The 16200-nt window shown below is 45.3% G+C and overlaps 1 protein-coding gene across 2 annotated transcripts in view; it reads right to left on the bottom strand.

Moving 5' to 3' along the window:
* The window catches only part of LOC105277066 (protein Tob1), a 73128-nt gene extending 64248 nt beyond the window's left edge, over positions 1–8880 (bottom strand). Inside the window, exon 1 of one of the 2 annotated variants that reach the window (XM_011335207.2) lies at positions 8295–8880. The gene's annotated coding sequence lies outside the window, so the exon portion shown is untranslated. The remainder of the gene's footprint in view (positions 1–8294) is intronic. The other variant, XM_011335206.2, reaches the window with a different exon arrangement.
* Between the last annotated feature and the right edge of the window lie 7320 nt (positions 8881–16200).

Genomic DNA, 16200 nt, shown 5'->3' with positions numbered 1-16200 from the left:
TAAATTTTCCGTGGTAAACTGTCGAATTATTCCACGACGGTGCTGCTCAATCGAATATATTTTTACTCTCGATGTTGTCCACGCGGTGCACATCTGTGGACTTTCTTTTCTTCCGCGATCAAGCGAACGTTGCGTCGTTGCGAGGTCTTAATCGCATTATCGCTAAACTGTTTAGTGTTTATTTGCGATTGTGATGGTGAAAATTCAAGTGACTTTTACATCACGAGTATCTGCGGCACCTGATTCAACATTGACAAAATCGCGTTTGTCGCGTTGCCGCAAAGGCGCTTATTCGAATAGGAGACGTAACATTTAGCATCGTAACTCTTTCAAAGTATTATACAACGTACGGAACACAGTCTTGTTTATTTTTAATTTGCATTTAACGACTGAATTTATCAAAGCAGAGGAATTGTGGCAAGACGAGCGATGATAAAACAGGCATGAAAACTTGCGAGCGTGGAAATTGTATCCAGAAACACGCGTCTGCTCGTCCCATGACTCAGTGACTTCGCCGCCTTTCTTTTTCCCTCATAGTCATCCCGTTGTCCGTCGTTGTCGATTCTAAATTCGAACCGTTTCGCGTGACTGGTAAAACTCTCAGGGTAGAAACTGAATAAGAAAGGCGCCTCGTCCCTACGTCACGTCGCCTCGTGTCCTCGTATTTCCTCCTGGTGACTACGCGCCTCCGCTTGGCTGCTCTGAATTCACACGAAACGTAAACTTCTTACGGATCTTCCTCTGGACAAGTCCCGAGGCGACGAGGAAAAAAGATTCCGTGAAATGTTTCATGTAGACCTGTGGAAACATGCAGTGTCCAGAATAAACTCAAACGTACGCGAAGGAAAAGAATAGTTTGGCGATTCACGTCACGGCTATGCGTGGTGAATGTATAAGTTTATCGGGTAACGTTGCTAATGCGAATATCGATTAAACAACAAGAGATCATTAAAATAATTCGTATTGACGTTTCGTCATCAGATGACACGGTCGATCTTATTAACATCGTCGATTTGTCCCGTGTCAACCGCAGCAAGGCTGTCATAACGGCAGACACGAGAGTGCGCCATGCAGATAAGTCCTTTATTTATACAAGAAATTAACATGAACACGTACGCGTGCACGCATATATGTATACGCGCACGTTCGCCGACTTGCGCGTTTTTACATTCGCCGGAAATGTGCGAGCAACGTTCGATTTTGCGAGCAACGCGTGCAAATTGTTCGCGCGAGAGGTAAATCCGAGTGAAATTGCCACGTCCTCGTTGTCTGGAACATGTTCTGCTTCTTCCGCGAACGTTTCACAGAATCTAGTCGTTTCTCGATTGAAATGGGCTTTTTTTGATCACGTGCTGATAAAACAATGCGCGCGCGCGAATATCAGCTTAATGCGCATGAAACAATTATGATTTGCAGGGCTCTGCGCGAGTGGCTTTAATTAGATTAAAGATTCTACTATAAAACACAACTTTTTGTTATCGTGCGTTGCGCTATTATATGTAAAAATCAGCGAAAGATATCGCGTCTATCAGTCTAGGCGAGTCAATTAACACGTTTACCGCCACTTGGCTTTCGATTAACACATCGAAAATTTCTATGAAAATTGTGCTTCAATGTGCCATCTTTCTATTAGTGACACGTGTAGTGTTAGACATTATGTCTCGATTCGATAATGTTTTATGTAAAGACAGAGCAAGATGTGCTGTCAATCACAACATGTTCCAATTAAACCCTGTGCGTGAATCAGTCAAACATGTCGCGATGATAACGCCGACTATTAGCAGTCATTATTGGATATGAAATTGACATATCGTAAAATATCGATAGCTTTACGACTATTTGTACAACTAAAAATATCTTTTTCAGGAACGAGTAGAGTTGATCGATTGATCATTCTTCCGAACGCATTGTGCCTTCGGTTGCTCGTCTCAGTTTATTTCCCGTTTCGCATCGTTGTCTTTCATCTGGAAAAACGTCGTCGATTCAAAGAGGCGGTTCGCGAACACGTCGCGGGACTGTTCGAGGACGCGGTGGTATCGCGGGCTGCTGCGCGATGAAACACACGTTGTGCCAGGATAAATAACGAGAGCGGTGGTCGGTCAGCTGAAAGCGGTGCTATTTTGTCCGACGCGCCGTACACGCTCGCCGATTTCGTGCAGGTGATGCAAAATATCGGCCACCATAAATTCGCGTGGATATCGACCTCTTCCTCCTCCCCTTCCTCTTCCTTCCCTCTCTTCCCCCTGTCCTGGCGACGATCGAACAGCGACTCTAAAACGCGCTCGAAAATTATGGCTTGCCGGAAAAGGCGATAGACGACGCCGAAACGAAAACGAAGAGCGCCGCGCGACCAATCACGGGGCCTCTTGTGTAACTCGTGTGCGGCCAACTGATCGGAACGGGCGTGGGAGTATCGAATCGATTAGGTCGCCGATCGATTGTGTCGCGTTCGCTCGCGCGCGGAACGCTCGTCCCGTCCCGGAAACCCGCCGCTATTGCTCCACTTGCGACGGAACGTCCCGTGATTTCTTCGCTTCCCGTTCCCGCGCGCGTGCCCCCTTCCTCACCTCCCCCGCTACCTGCACATAATTCACCCTCCCGTCCGCTCTGCCCTTCCGCATCGGAACACGCGGGTTTCAATTCCGATTCCGTGCAAAACGCGAACGAATCGGGTCCCGTAGGACCCGGTTCTCGCCGGAGGAGGAGCGCGCGGAAAGAGCGATCTGATCTGACGTTTTTAGGATCTGTGGAAGTTATTTGAATCTACTTTTCGAGGCATCAAGATTCGCCGTACATCGCGAAATGCATCGTTTACTTAAAAGGCAAATAAATTAAAAATTTACAATTACGATGCGACGTGTTATATGTAAACAATACGTGCAACTGTTCGTATGGACTATCAATCATTTTCCATGAAGCTTCTTTGTGAGGTAATCCATCGAACATAATAATGATAAATGATCCATTAATACGGCGTAAAGTCATCAAGTAACAAAATAAAATCATCGCCATCGCCTCTGAAAATGAGCGCCTACGACGCTCATTGCTGGCGTTCCGTCAAGTATTACCCCATTTTAAAGTACCTCCGAAAGATTTATTTTGAGAGAGCTTACAACCAACGCATTTCTGTCGGGAACTCGAATATCGAGGTAGTTTCTCCCACAATAGCGCGGCGAGCCACGAGGAACCTTGAATTCGCTCAAACGAGCACGTCATCACGTGATCGCGCGCCGTGTACTATTACAGAATTATCCGCGAGTGGCGCGCGGAGCGAATCGGCACTATTACCGAGCGCCGTTTCGTTTTCGCAGACCAATACGTTTTCCAATTAGGCGCGCGATGATGTATCGACCGCTTGACGTCGCGTAACTTCGCGTACGTACATTCGTAATAACGACGCCGAGATAACGGCGTTACGCAATCCGCCGCGCCGTATGTCACACTCGTGTCGTCCGGGCGACGCGACGCCCACGAGGAGTCGATTATCTTCCTTTATTCCTCGATCTCCTCGCCCCGATAGACCCGACCAACACACACCCGTGCGATGGAATGGAGAATCGACGCGATCGCGTCCGCCGTTCCGCCGTGCAATTTTTCACGTGTCAAGTACGCGCGCGCTGCCCGGACTCGGTCCCGGGAAGCATCGACGCTCCGTCTTTCTCTCTTTCCCCCGCAGCACCGATCGATAGGTGCATTACCATGCCTCAATATCGCTAGCTTTCATGTTAAATGCAGCAGACGTCGAAGAAGCGGAGCGAAAGTATAAATAATGTTTGCGAGTCGGGGAAAAGAAGATACCGAGATCGCGAGTAGCGACCCCGATATAAAGTTCACTCGTTTACTCGTCGCCCTTAAGTGTAAAACGGGCTCTTTCGTCTCGACGGATATTCTTGAAAAAGCTGAGCTTACTTATTCGCGTTTTGCGCGAACTTCCGTACGCGCGTAAATATATATATGAGGGAGTAATGCGGATTAACTTACGTAACTTCCGAGTACTGGCCCCTTGACATTGATAATGGGAAAGTTAAATCAACCGTGAGAGAATTGTTCTTCAGAAAATGTAACGTCTACGCTTACGTAAGTTTCAAGGGTCCGCAGACGCCGTTGAAAATACATGGATTACGCCCGATACTGTTCTCCCACCACGAAATATCACGATTCGCTCGTGTCATGGGTCATCGCGGTGTTCAGTCTGAGGAATCGTAGATAATCTCGTTGACATTCAATACTTTTGGTTGTTTTACCGAGTTCGCCGTCTGCACTGCGTTTTACTGTAACCAACCTTGAACAGGCATAGCCATTTTCATAACGACGATAATGACCGTATTTTCAACTTTTGTTTTTAAACACGTGCAAGAAGAAGAAGATGGCACATTACACACACGTACACACAACCGCAGATACGCGAGTAATGCGCGCAATTTGCAAACGCTCTCGTCGTTCGTTCGTTCGTTCGATTATGCGAACTTGCGCATATGAGAAGTACAAAGAAGGAACGAGAGGAATAAGATGAGACAAAAAAAGAGAGAAAGAGAAGGAAACGGCACGGGGAGGGTGACGAGAAACACTGTGTCGAGGTATAATTGACTGAGGCAAGTTCAAACGATCGTGTCTCTGGTCGGGCGACATTCCACGAGCGGACGAGCCTTTGGTATGTAAAATCCACATGGTGTGCAAAGGCGCAGGTGTACGCGCATGTGTGAGTGCATGGGTGCAAAAGAGGCAAGCGCGAATAAACAAAAAGGAGCGCGAAAGAATAAAAGTCGCCGCGAGCATTTTGTATCGATTTTATGTCGAAAACATTTCGCGCGCGAATTTATTGTACAATAGAGATTAAAATGTAATTGCCACGTAATATTTCACACGCGTGCCATTCGACAGATAGGATACGATTTTAATCATAAGTTTGATAAGATTTTTGAGATAATGAGGATGTGTCCAAAAATTAAAATTTAAGATAATTATTTATATTATTTAGTAATATTATTTAATATTATTTAGAATATAAAATAAAAATTAATTACGATTTATATAGCAGCACGAGTTTCGAATAGTTCTTCGTATTTTATTGAGCAAAATTAATTAAGTTTCGAGAACGGAAATGCATGTGCAGTTCAGCGAGTAAAACTGTGGAATTCATTATGTCGCTAGCAATTCAACGATTCGTTTAAAAAGTCGATTCAACACGACAGGTTTGTCGCATACGTCGTTGCTCAATTCTCTCTGTTTTGCAGAGAGACGACGACAACGTGCAAACACGATCTCCGGTGGAACTACGTAATTGTAATTACTTAACTGACAATTAATTGTGTTGCCTCGACATTTTCCCGGATCGTGCCATTCTTTCGCATCTTTTCTTGCATTCAAACGCGAGAAAATGCCACATGCACACCAGATGTAAAGTTGACTTTGAACAGTGGAGGAGTTCCTCGTGGCAACGTTGTCGGTCGAGTGACGTAACGTTAGTGGTAATTAAAAAAACAACTTTGGAGCGAGGAGAACGATTTCAGGAGGAGACTGAATTGTCTCAGTAACCCACTTCCGTAATTACACGTGTAATTTTGGTAAAAAAATTTGATAAACGACAACGAGATATTGTCTAAATATGTCATTTTATAGAAAATTTCTTGGTACTGATTTTTTTTTAAATTCGCGAATCCAAGTTCGCTTGTTCTGCACGATCCTGTTGAGAGGAAAAGGTCAAGCTTCATCAAATATTAATCTGACGGAACGTCAAATGTCACACGAATTAGTTGATCGCGCTTTGCTCTTTCGTTCGATTGTCGACAAGATTGTCGAGATTTATATCGTTGATCCAAGCTTCGATATCGATTCGCGAAAACCTACGGCAATTTCGTCGGTCTTGCGAAATCGTTCGCAGCTGCTGCAGGATATATTTGCGCGAGACAGTCCATTGGTAAATTAACCGGAATCTGGGTCAGTTGCAACACCTGACAGGCAAAAGCGGAGAGGCGCAATCTTTGACACGGAGCGTTCGGCAACAACGAATCTCGGTAGCGTGCCGATGCCAAATTTAAATCAGCTGTTCACGAACGCGACCAGAGATCGCATCACGATCTCGAGATAGATACGAATCGCGAAAGTGGTGTATCAACTGAGAGATTGTGTCATCAGATCGTTTTGTGACATAAACTAGTTTTGTTAATCGCTACCATTAAGCTAGTTGCACAAACCGAGCGCAACAATGCTACAAGCTATGAAAATAAATTAGAGGAAATAAATAAAAACAACTAAAAATACGATTTGTACGTTGTAAAGGCGCTTGACGCTTGGCGCTACGCTGTGACGGGTAAAGTTTCGGAATACCGTTCAATTTTTGTTTAAGATTATATGATAAAATATTGTAACATGATGTCTCCATCTTATTGCTGCTCTCATGAAACCTCTCATATTTCAAGAAATGGGATATGTGGCTTATATCATCCTGTTAACCGAGTGCAGTGAGATATAACGCCATCTCACGTAATAAAATATACACTGTATCTCAGGCGTAATGTCTCCAGAAAGGATCACCAACTACGACTTTGGATTGCCATAAACAAAAAGATAAGGTACATGCGTAGTACGCAATGCAAGTATGAGCTATGAGCGACACAAATTACAGCTGTCGACGGCTAAACACTCGTAAAAACGCAAATAACGATCCGATCCTTACGCTCACTTGACTATAAGTCAATATTTACGAGACATTTAATGCGAGAGGGTAAGCCGCGCTGCACCCCGTAGCAGCGAGCTTTACACAGGACGTACTCGAGCAAAGTCAAAGTAAACGAAAGCAAAAGGGTGCAGGATGCACCCGAAGAAGCTAATTACAGTTTTACGATACGAGCGATATCCATTAAGCAACGCGACGACTCGACAGGTTGTTTGAAACGAATGACATGAGCCGCCGTAAAACCCACGGGCATCTAAAAGAATTGTGTGTGAACACGTGTTAACTAGTTAATCTTAGTTATTTTTGTTTTTCGAAAACGTATCATACAAGGTATACATGTTTTTCAATACCATCGTCAGCAAAGATTTATATACACATGTAGCATTTTCAAAACGTAACGACTAAAGAGGTGGTAGATTTTAAATGAAACAACTTTTGAGTTTAGTGGCCAACGATGGCTCTTTGAGGCGTTAGAAGCAATGAGGTAAGTGTAACAAGTAATCGCCGTGTTAAACATTTGTTGTAATAAAAAGAAATTTTAATCCTTACGATTTATTTTTTATTCGTTTTCGAGATATATTTTTTTGAAATACTTTTCAAGTAGATTACTTGACAAAAGTTATTCAATTTAACGAGACCTATCACTTCTATATTGGTATTTTCTTGTGTATCTTCATCTAAAATATATAATTAAATTTCTGCGATTTTGGGAAACGTATGAAAATTGCAGGTGAAAGGATCGTCTTTTATGGGGCAAGGATTCCAATTCACCGCGTAATTGTCACGATGATGGATTCGGAGTGACAAGGTTGAAACGCGTAGCGTGTTACTCACGTCTTTAAAGAGGCACACTCACTCCACGGTTAGGCCTGGCGACGATCGTGGAACACACAAGCCCGACGTTACCGAGTTAACATTTGTGTGTATGTGTCTTTTGTGTGACACAGACACACATGATGATCTCGCACCTTAGAACCAACTCTGCAGGTTGACCCGCGGTCGTCTCATCTTAACCCGCGATTATCGTATATTATGCGCTTGGACCCGATGCAACCCTCAAGGATGATTCTTGAAGCGATTTATGCTACCTTTAGGACCGCATTTAGCAAGAAACAGAATTTGCAGAAACGAGTGAAAATGTTGACGATCAACGAGGCAACGTACAATGGTTCGTGCTCTCAGTCATTTAAAGGTCAAAGATTACAGTCGATTGACTGATCGGACGAAACTATACATCGCAGCTGTATAAAGTCTTTTATAAATCGTGTCTAGCAGTAGTGAGAGTGTAACTTTCCAAAGAATAATCCACGACACGTGCAAGAATGAAAACAATCGCCGAGATCTGTGAACTTTCACTTCGCCTGGCAATAATTCCAACGTAATTAAAAAGAAACCATTAATATAATGTTATCAATGATTAATTAAGACAACAAAGAAGATGACATTCACCGACTATGACATCGATCGAACGAACAGCTAACGTCAGCGAAGTCGCGCGCGCGCGCGCGCGCGTGTATGTGCTGACACTCGACGCACGTCGATTAAAGAGACCGTCGGAAAAAGAGTAGTGGAAAAGCCCCGACGCGGTAGGGAAGGTGTTGGAAAAATTCTCGTTTACCTCCGCGAGGTACTCAGCACTTCTGCCTCTATGTCGCCTCCCCTCTTTCTTGACACACGCGTATGCACACACAAGCACACGCATGCGACACGGAGCGGCACGCGGAGCGAGCGCGGTCACGAGCGTGCACACGTTGCTCGTCAGTGCGACACGTGCGCTCTAGCGCGCGGCGATGGATACACACCTGTACGTGTTACTCCTCGGTGCTTTTTGCCGCTTCGAGCACCCACAAACGCGTCCCTGTAATCCGTCCCTGCGGTGCGGTGCTCCTCCACGCGCGTCTCTACGAGGTATCCTAGGGATCCCGGGCCCGTTACACGCGTGTTGTACGCATGTATGCCCCGCGTGCGCGCGCGTACGCAAACGTGTGCCGCCGAAACGGTATCGTACGGACGAGAGTGGAGCTTTTCGTGTGCGTGTATGCCTCTCTCTCTCTCTCTCTCTCGGTCTCTCTCGGCAGATTCTTTCCTGTCCTGTCGATTATCTCTGAGCCTGCGATGAAAGCGCGTACGTGAACGAGGAAGAGTAACACGCAGCTCGGTGTACCAGCGGAGACTGGCGGCTCCCCCTCGGTTTTGTCGAGTGCTGGCCGCTACAGCGGCATAGATATATAGAGCACATATCGTGGTATATGGTCCTGCCGCTGGGTGCCCACCGCGGCGGGGACGGGGGGAAGGAGGGTTGCGGGGGAGTCGGGTCCGTAGAGGTAAAACGATAGGTGCCTTTCTGGGGGAGAACGGAAGGACGAAGAGAGAGAGGAGAAGGAGGGAAGAAAGGGACGAATGGAAGAACGAGAGGGCGGCGAGGAGGGAATAAGGGGAAAGAGGGGTGCAGGTGGCACGATCTCCGTGTTGTGACGTAATTCAAGTCATCCTGGATGTGTGTTGCACGGTGAGATGCGCGGGGGGAGGAGAAGAGAAGGGGAGGTGCGGAGGGGAAGAGGCGTTGCCGCGCGGTGGGGCACGATGCTCAGTGGTGGGAAGAGGGCAAGGGCGCAATGGTGGGGCACGGGAGGCACAAAGGGGTAGGATGGCGGTCATTAGTGCTACTGGGACACGGAAGCGAATCCTCGACGGTGCCTCCCGTGCTCAACCTTCGTCGATTCCCTCTCCCCTTCTCCCTCTCCTTTTCAACCCCTTCCCACCCCGTTTGTCTCCCTCCCTCGTGTTGCCACCCACGATCAGGTACCGCGGCACCACCCGATCGCCCTGGTGTCTCGCTCGCGCTCTTTCTGGCTTCGGGGAGGGTGCAGGCACGATGCACTCACGGTGCAACGCGGCCCGGGGGTACACCTGCACTCCGGAGCTCCGCGTGTACACGTATATAGAGGCCTCCTTCGTGTCGGGAAGCGGAAGCGAGCCCCGTTAGGGGTGGCTCGCGTGTAACGCGGTTGGGGCAAAGCAGGGAGAGGGAAAGAGCAAGAGAGAGGAAAGATTAGGTCGCGCTCGCGACCTCGTCCTTGCTTGCGGAACGAGATCGCGGACATTCTCTTCCCGCGGTCAGCGATTTCGCACCAGCGCGTACACGACCGCAACGCAAGCTAGTCTCGTCGCGCTTCATCGTGATTTAATAAGATTAGCATGAACGCTTGCGGCACGTGTTTTCCTGAGATGTGGCGGGTTACTTGACAGCAGAGTAGAGGCATTGTTGCGTTGTCCTCAATGAACTTGTGTATCGATTTAATTCACTTGTATCCATTAATTCACTTCCAAAATACCATAGACTGTCGAATGAATTTATAATAATCGCGAACCAATATAATCTGATTTCCTTGCCGGATTTGGTCACAACGATGGATCAATGTATTTGCGATAAATACGGGCACGTAAATACCACCGCGAATGGTCGTTAATTATTTGTTTGTTCTACGGCAAGAGTTACATCGATCTTGCGCGAATATTTGTCAACGCCAAATAGAGTATCCCCAATCGGTTTTCATAATTTCCATCTCGATGTAACTAAAAAATTGATTTATTTATATTATATTATCATTAATGAACATGTATCTCATTTATGGGATTGTTGAATTACTGATTATTGTAAATTGTTGTTGATTGAAAATTCCATTGAGAAAATCTCGTGTCTATATACTTTCAAGTTTCTATTAACGAAATTTTGGGAGATTGGAGAAACAGAACTCTTGCTGCTTAAGATTTTAATTACTTTATTATCGTCTAGTTGATGGCTTATAGTTCAGTCAAAATTTCTCGAGAATATAATTAATTCCTTATTAACCTAATTTCTTGCCATAATTACGTAGAAAACTTCTTTTCATGATATTCCTTAATCGATACTAAAGTATGAAGGACGTATTTCAATTATGATCTATTCTTGTGATAATTACTCGATAATTATAGTCTGCAATATTTCTTTATTCTGAAATATAATTTTCCAATATAATTTTATGAGCATCGTAAAGATTCTATTCCGTCAAGTCCTCACATATTTCTTGACTGTCATTTATCCACGATATTATCGATTAGATGAGAATTACAGATCTGTTTTCACATAGACTCATAGCAGCGCGGTGGCTTTCGTGTATAAATTTACTAGCGAGCGGCCTGTGGCGTAATTACGAAACTTCCTTAATTTCCGCGGGTCCTTTGTGCCTTGATTTACGTCCCGTAATGGCGGCGATTATTTCCTGCGGATTCGAACGACGTATCATCACGATCCATGCCGTTATGAAGCCGCAGAAAACTCAACTGTACAATATATTACCGCTACGAGCATAAGCGAACCATGATCGGCCGTTATATCCCCACGATACATAAAAGAAACGTATCCTTCAAAGTGTTGCTCGAAGAGGCAATATTGATCAGCGCTATACTGAACTCTGACATTTGGGATTACAGCCGGGCGGCAGCCCGGGGCTCGCCGAGCAAAGCCATTGGCGAAAACACCGCCGTACTAACCGATGCGCCGCAGGATTGTAGCCTGACATTTCCTTTGGAAAGCTCTGAAAAGCTTCGCGAAGGAAAGCTTCCGTCCCTCTCTCACGACAGCACCAAATATAGCGAACGGGTTAAACAGCAAGAGAGAGAGAGCGAGAGAACAAGAAAGCGAAAGAGAGAGAGAGAGAGATCGATAAAATGTTTTAAATTTTATTTTGAATGGATGATTTGACAAAATGTTTTAAATTTTATTTTGAATGGATGATTTGACAAAATGTTTTAAATTTTATTTTGAATGGATGATTTGACAAAATGTTTTAAATTTTATTTTGAATGGATGATTTGACAAAATGTTTTAAATTTTATTTTGAATGGATGATTTGTTTCTTGCTTCTTGCGATAGTCTCATTGACACAATTTTTAAGATTTTATTTATTTCCGCGTTCGCAGGTAGATGCGAGTCTGTAAGTGTGGAAATTCAGGTACCAAGAATCGCGAGTCTGTCATCACGGAAGCTCGACAATAACGTTCATGGTGTTCATGAGGGAACCCGTTATGGAACTATCGCGCGTAACCGCCGTTTCCTTCGTCACGGAGTTGCCCGGAACTGCTCTAGCGTCGGTCACTCATATTACAACGGGTCAAGGCTTCTCCCCGACACGGTGACACTGGCGTTGGTATTGGTGTTGCTGTTGCTGGCCGCACATCGGAGCGACTCGCGTTCGGTGTGCAACGTGACTCGTCGAGCTCGATCGAACAGCGCCGCGTTATTTCAACGCTAAATGTTGTATCAGTTTTAACACCGGGCTTGAAGCGAAACAGATTGAGTCGGTACACGAACGTCGATACAGGTGCGACACTCGACTCGATTAAACGCCGCGCGAATCCTTGTCGTGCCGGCCGGATTAGAGGGAATACCGCACTCGCGCGTGCTCCGCAGTCGAGTGCCAAGAGTGCGGTACCGCACGGCCGAACCCTAATGCACCGTAAGTTCTCGATGCCATGAGATGAGTCCGTAATACTCACTGCGAAATAATTAACAGTGTTTTTATTAATTGTAAAAATATTAAAAATCTATAATTATTATGATGTAAATTGCGTAAATCCATTTCTTTGTTTCAAAGTGGCAAAGTATCGAGAGGCACATCAAATAAAATCATATTATAATTATACACGCGTTTTCCTCATTATTAGAACAGAAATTGAAAGAAAATCTCAGTGCCGTTCTCACCGTTTGCCGGCACATCGCTTCGACCGCGCAGCTTCCTCTGCGGGAGTATTAGTAAAAACGATTCGTTTCAGCCTCAAAGTTTGCTTTCCATCACGCGTAAGCTCGCGTAATCGCTGTCGTGCACCGAACGTCAAATGAATTTTATCGATTCCGGAAGCGGGATAGGTCGCAAAGCTACGTCGTTCGATTGCTCTCCAACCAACGAGAGGACTCGGCCGACGTGACGACGATGAGTTTCGAAACTCGATGCGACGAGTCGGGCTCCTTGACGGGGCTCGTAAAGGGGTACCCTCGCTAAACCCCAAGCATGGGGCGAACAACGAGCTGAGAGATCGACGTGGGATCCGCCCATGTTTCCAAGCGACTCGCGAATCTCCGGGACGTAACGCGCTCGTGCGTGTAGTTAAATTCGTCCTGGATGGAAAATCGACGACGTGGCGAAATTACTTCGGCGATCAGCTCCGAGTCGCGAGGAATCAAGCTAGAGTTGCGAGCGTTTCCTCTTTTAATTTACAATTACCGATGATCTTTCGCGCGCGAAGCTCTTCTCGTGCGGCCGTCAAACGGCCGCAATTTCAGCTCGCCGCTGCCAATTTGACCTCGTCAATTGGCGCGTGGGCACGAAATTTTTCGATTGCACGCGATTCGCCGATTGCCTGACGAGAGAACGCGCGCAATTACGCGACGGACGCGATTTATTGAATCGCGGACGGGAACGGGAATGAAATTCCGCGGGAAAGAACGGCGTCGACGTCGGTTACGGCGCCGATCGCGGCACCGGGCGAGAAATTAATTTCGAGACGCCATAAATGGAAGCTCGGCCTGGCGGCTGCTGGTGCTTCTGCCGCCCACGCATGCCGGGATTAATTGCCGTCGCCGTGGTGATTAGAGAACCGTTCTGGGCCTGTACCTCCGCCAATCCGCCATTATGAAATATCTCGTTAGTACGAACGCGTACGGTAGTATGCGTTGTGTGGTAACGACGCGACGTGTACAAATACGTGGGACGGAATATGCGTGGAGTACACGTGCGAGAGACATTCCTATGCGTGAACCTGCTGCGAGGAGGTCATGCACAATCGGCTGCAAAATTTCCGATGGCACTCGCGGATATCCTCCTGCGGCATGCCCCGTGAATTTGTCGATAGCTTTCTCAAGAAAATCGCGGCCCCTCATCCCCGTGAATTAGGAATGAAATCATGTATGGAACGACACACGTGTCCCATTACCACGTGCTGTTTTGGTTAATTAAGGAATTAATTAAACGAGATAGTCGTGCAGTCATCTTCATTGTCGCACGTCGCATCTCCATTGTTTCTAGTGATTTATTATTGAACTAACGCAACTCTTGTGCTTAGAAAACGATTACGCAACTTAACTCGAACTGTTTTCTTGTAACGAGATAACATTAATAAATGTTTTGTGCTGCAGTATTATATTCGATGATTAATAAAAGAGATATTTATTGAACTTGCTGTCGTCGAATTTAATCAATTCCCTTTTGAAATCACTTTATCACGTTCTACAGCACATTACAGTATATAACATTTCCGATGGATCAGTGTTATCATGTAAAGCTTCATGTATTAGTCGGTACGCGAGGTAACGTACAAGATCCATTATTATTGCTTCCTACAGAGTTGATTTAATAATGTCGTTTAACGCCGAGGACGTTTCAGTTGTCAGGTTTTAACGGCAAATCGATAATTCGGTCGCATTCCAAATATAATATCGGCAAATGGAAAATCATAAAGATAGAGGCCGTGGCGGAAGTAACGCGAGTCCTTTAACAGCGTTCTTTCATCGATAAATCAATCGACCGTCGTATTTAATGGTATAGTTGGTACAAATGGCGCCTTACCTTTATTAAATCCCGAAGGTAGTCCATTCGGGAAGCCGATCGTAATAAATTCCTTGGAACGTCTTGCTCCTTGATCTGATAGAATTTTTCATTTTTGACCTAGTTCAGTGGGAAAATTATATTACGGATGCGGCCGGCGCGCAATCCGATAAACTTATTCCAGAATCAGATTTAGCAGCAGATGGTGAGAAAACACACGCTTTCAATAAAAATAAGCTTAATCCTGTTTACGTACTTCTTTAAGCTAAAGTGCTGACGTTACTTTCGCCAATGCTCAACTCTTTAATCTGAGAGGCCGCGTTGCATTATGCATTCGTACGTATTACGATTTAATAAGCATTCCGTAATGTCCCGGATTGCTCCTTCAGTCTCGCGCAACGCTCAGTCCCCCTCAATCCAGCATCCGGTCGCTGCCAATGACGTGGACTAAATGCAGCGAGTACGAGAAGGAATTGTTCTCCGTAACAAGGGTTTAATCTCCGCGGCTTTTTTCTCCCTTCCAGAGAAGAATTCGCGGCGATATGGCCGCTTATAAATACGTTCTTGGATATTAATCCGCAAGGAGCCGTTTCGTTCTATCTTCTCCACAAAAGGGATTACCTTTAATACAAGCCTGCCCTGCTCCTCGATCCCGCGATACGACCGCATCGAGAGCTACCTCTTCTCTCTTTCCTCGCTGGGAAAGCGCCCTCGCGAGGAGACAGCACGGACACCCTTCTCACATCGCACCGCCACGGGCGATGGTTGTGCGATATGCGGTATAGCGGTCTGCCTACCGACGAGAATTGGGTCACTGGCGGGTATATCTGAGAGAAAATACCGGGGAGAAAGATATGAGAGTAGGGCGGTGAATGCGTCTCCAGGCAATAGGGGAGACTGCGAATGTCGGTTTCAGCATCTTCGCCGTTCTGCTGCTACAAATATCTCAAAAAAAAAAAGAAAATACTTCGGCCAAACGTAATATTTGGACGGAGTGTAGTCTGATTTGCGTGGGCGTGACTTCGAGGGTAGATACAGCAATAAAAGTAACGAGCAATAAAAGTAAAGATCATAAAAAAAGAATTAGATCCAATTGCTTTTTTTTCGTTTGATACACGGAGGGTGAAGAAGAGCTTTTCGATGTTGCAAAGATTAATATCCATACAAATTTCAATTACCAAAAGGCGTACCGCAACATCCCGCCTGGAATACGTTACCGACGTCATCGTGTGTCACCGCGGGACGTATAACACCCGCTTATTTACGACGAGATTGTAGGCACGCCAAAGATTCACTGCCGGACGTGGGCAGCCTCCCAATGAGGAAGTCATAGGCCAAGATGACAATCTTCTCGACAATACTCGCATTACCATAAAGAAACTCAACGATTATTATAACAACGAGCGTTGAGGCCCATTACCGTGGACGGTCGTGTTCGCGGTTCCGCCATCAAATTTCCTCCTTTGTCGTCGTTTCCCTCTTTCTCCGCGTACCTTTTTTTTTTTCAAAGAGATCCTTGTAATAAACCAACCGCGCGCAGCTATACTCACGTTTATTCCGATATTATTCATGATTCGCGCAATCGGCTCTACTTTCTGCGATAAACTATGCAGACTTATCCTGGTGAGTCTACTATGATTAACGTATTTGCAAAAAATTAATGAGAATAGAAAACCTTTAAAAGAAGCTAAATATATAACCTGAGAATATGTCACCTAAATATGTTATATGAAATATAATCTTGCCTTTTAATATAACATTGATAAAAGTCAAATGATTCATCGAGATTTTAAATATGTATCATAATCTTTCAAGAATGTTATGTCCAATAATCTTTTTTAGTAGCAAATTTAAGATAGCGCAAAATTAATTGCTGATTTTTCTGAAAACAAAAGACTTAGATTGCGTAATGACAAACAGCGTCTCGATATGCACGGAATT

The sequence above is a fragment of the Ooceraea biroi genome, chromosome 3, assembly GCF_003672135.1.
Source record: "Ooceraea biroi isolate clonal line C1 chromosome 3, Obir_v5.4, whole genome shotgun sequence".
Lineage (NCBI taxonomy): Eukaryota > Metazoa > Arthropoda > Insecta > Hymenoptera > Formicidae > Ooceraea > Ooceraea biroi.
This window is presented reverse-complemented; position numbering and strand designations above follow the sequence as displayed.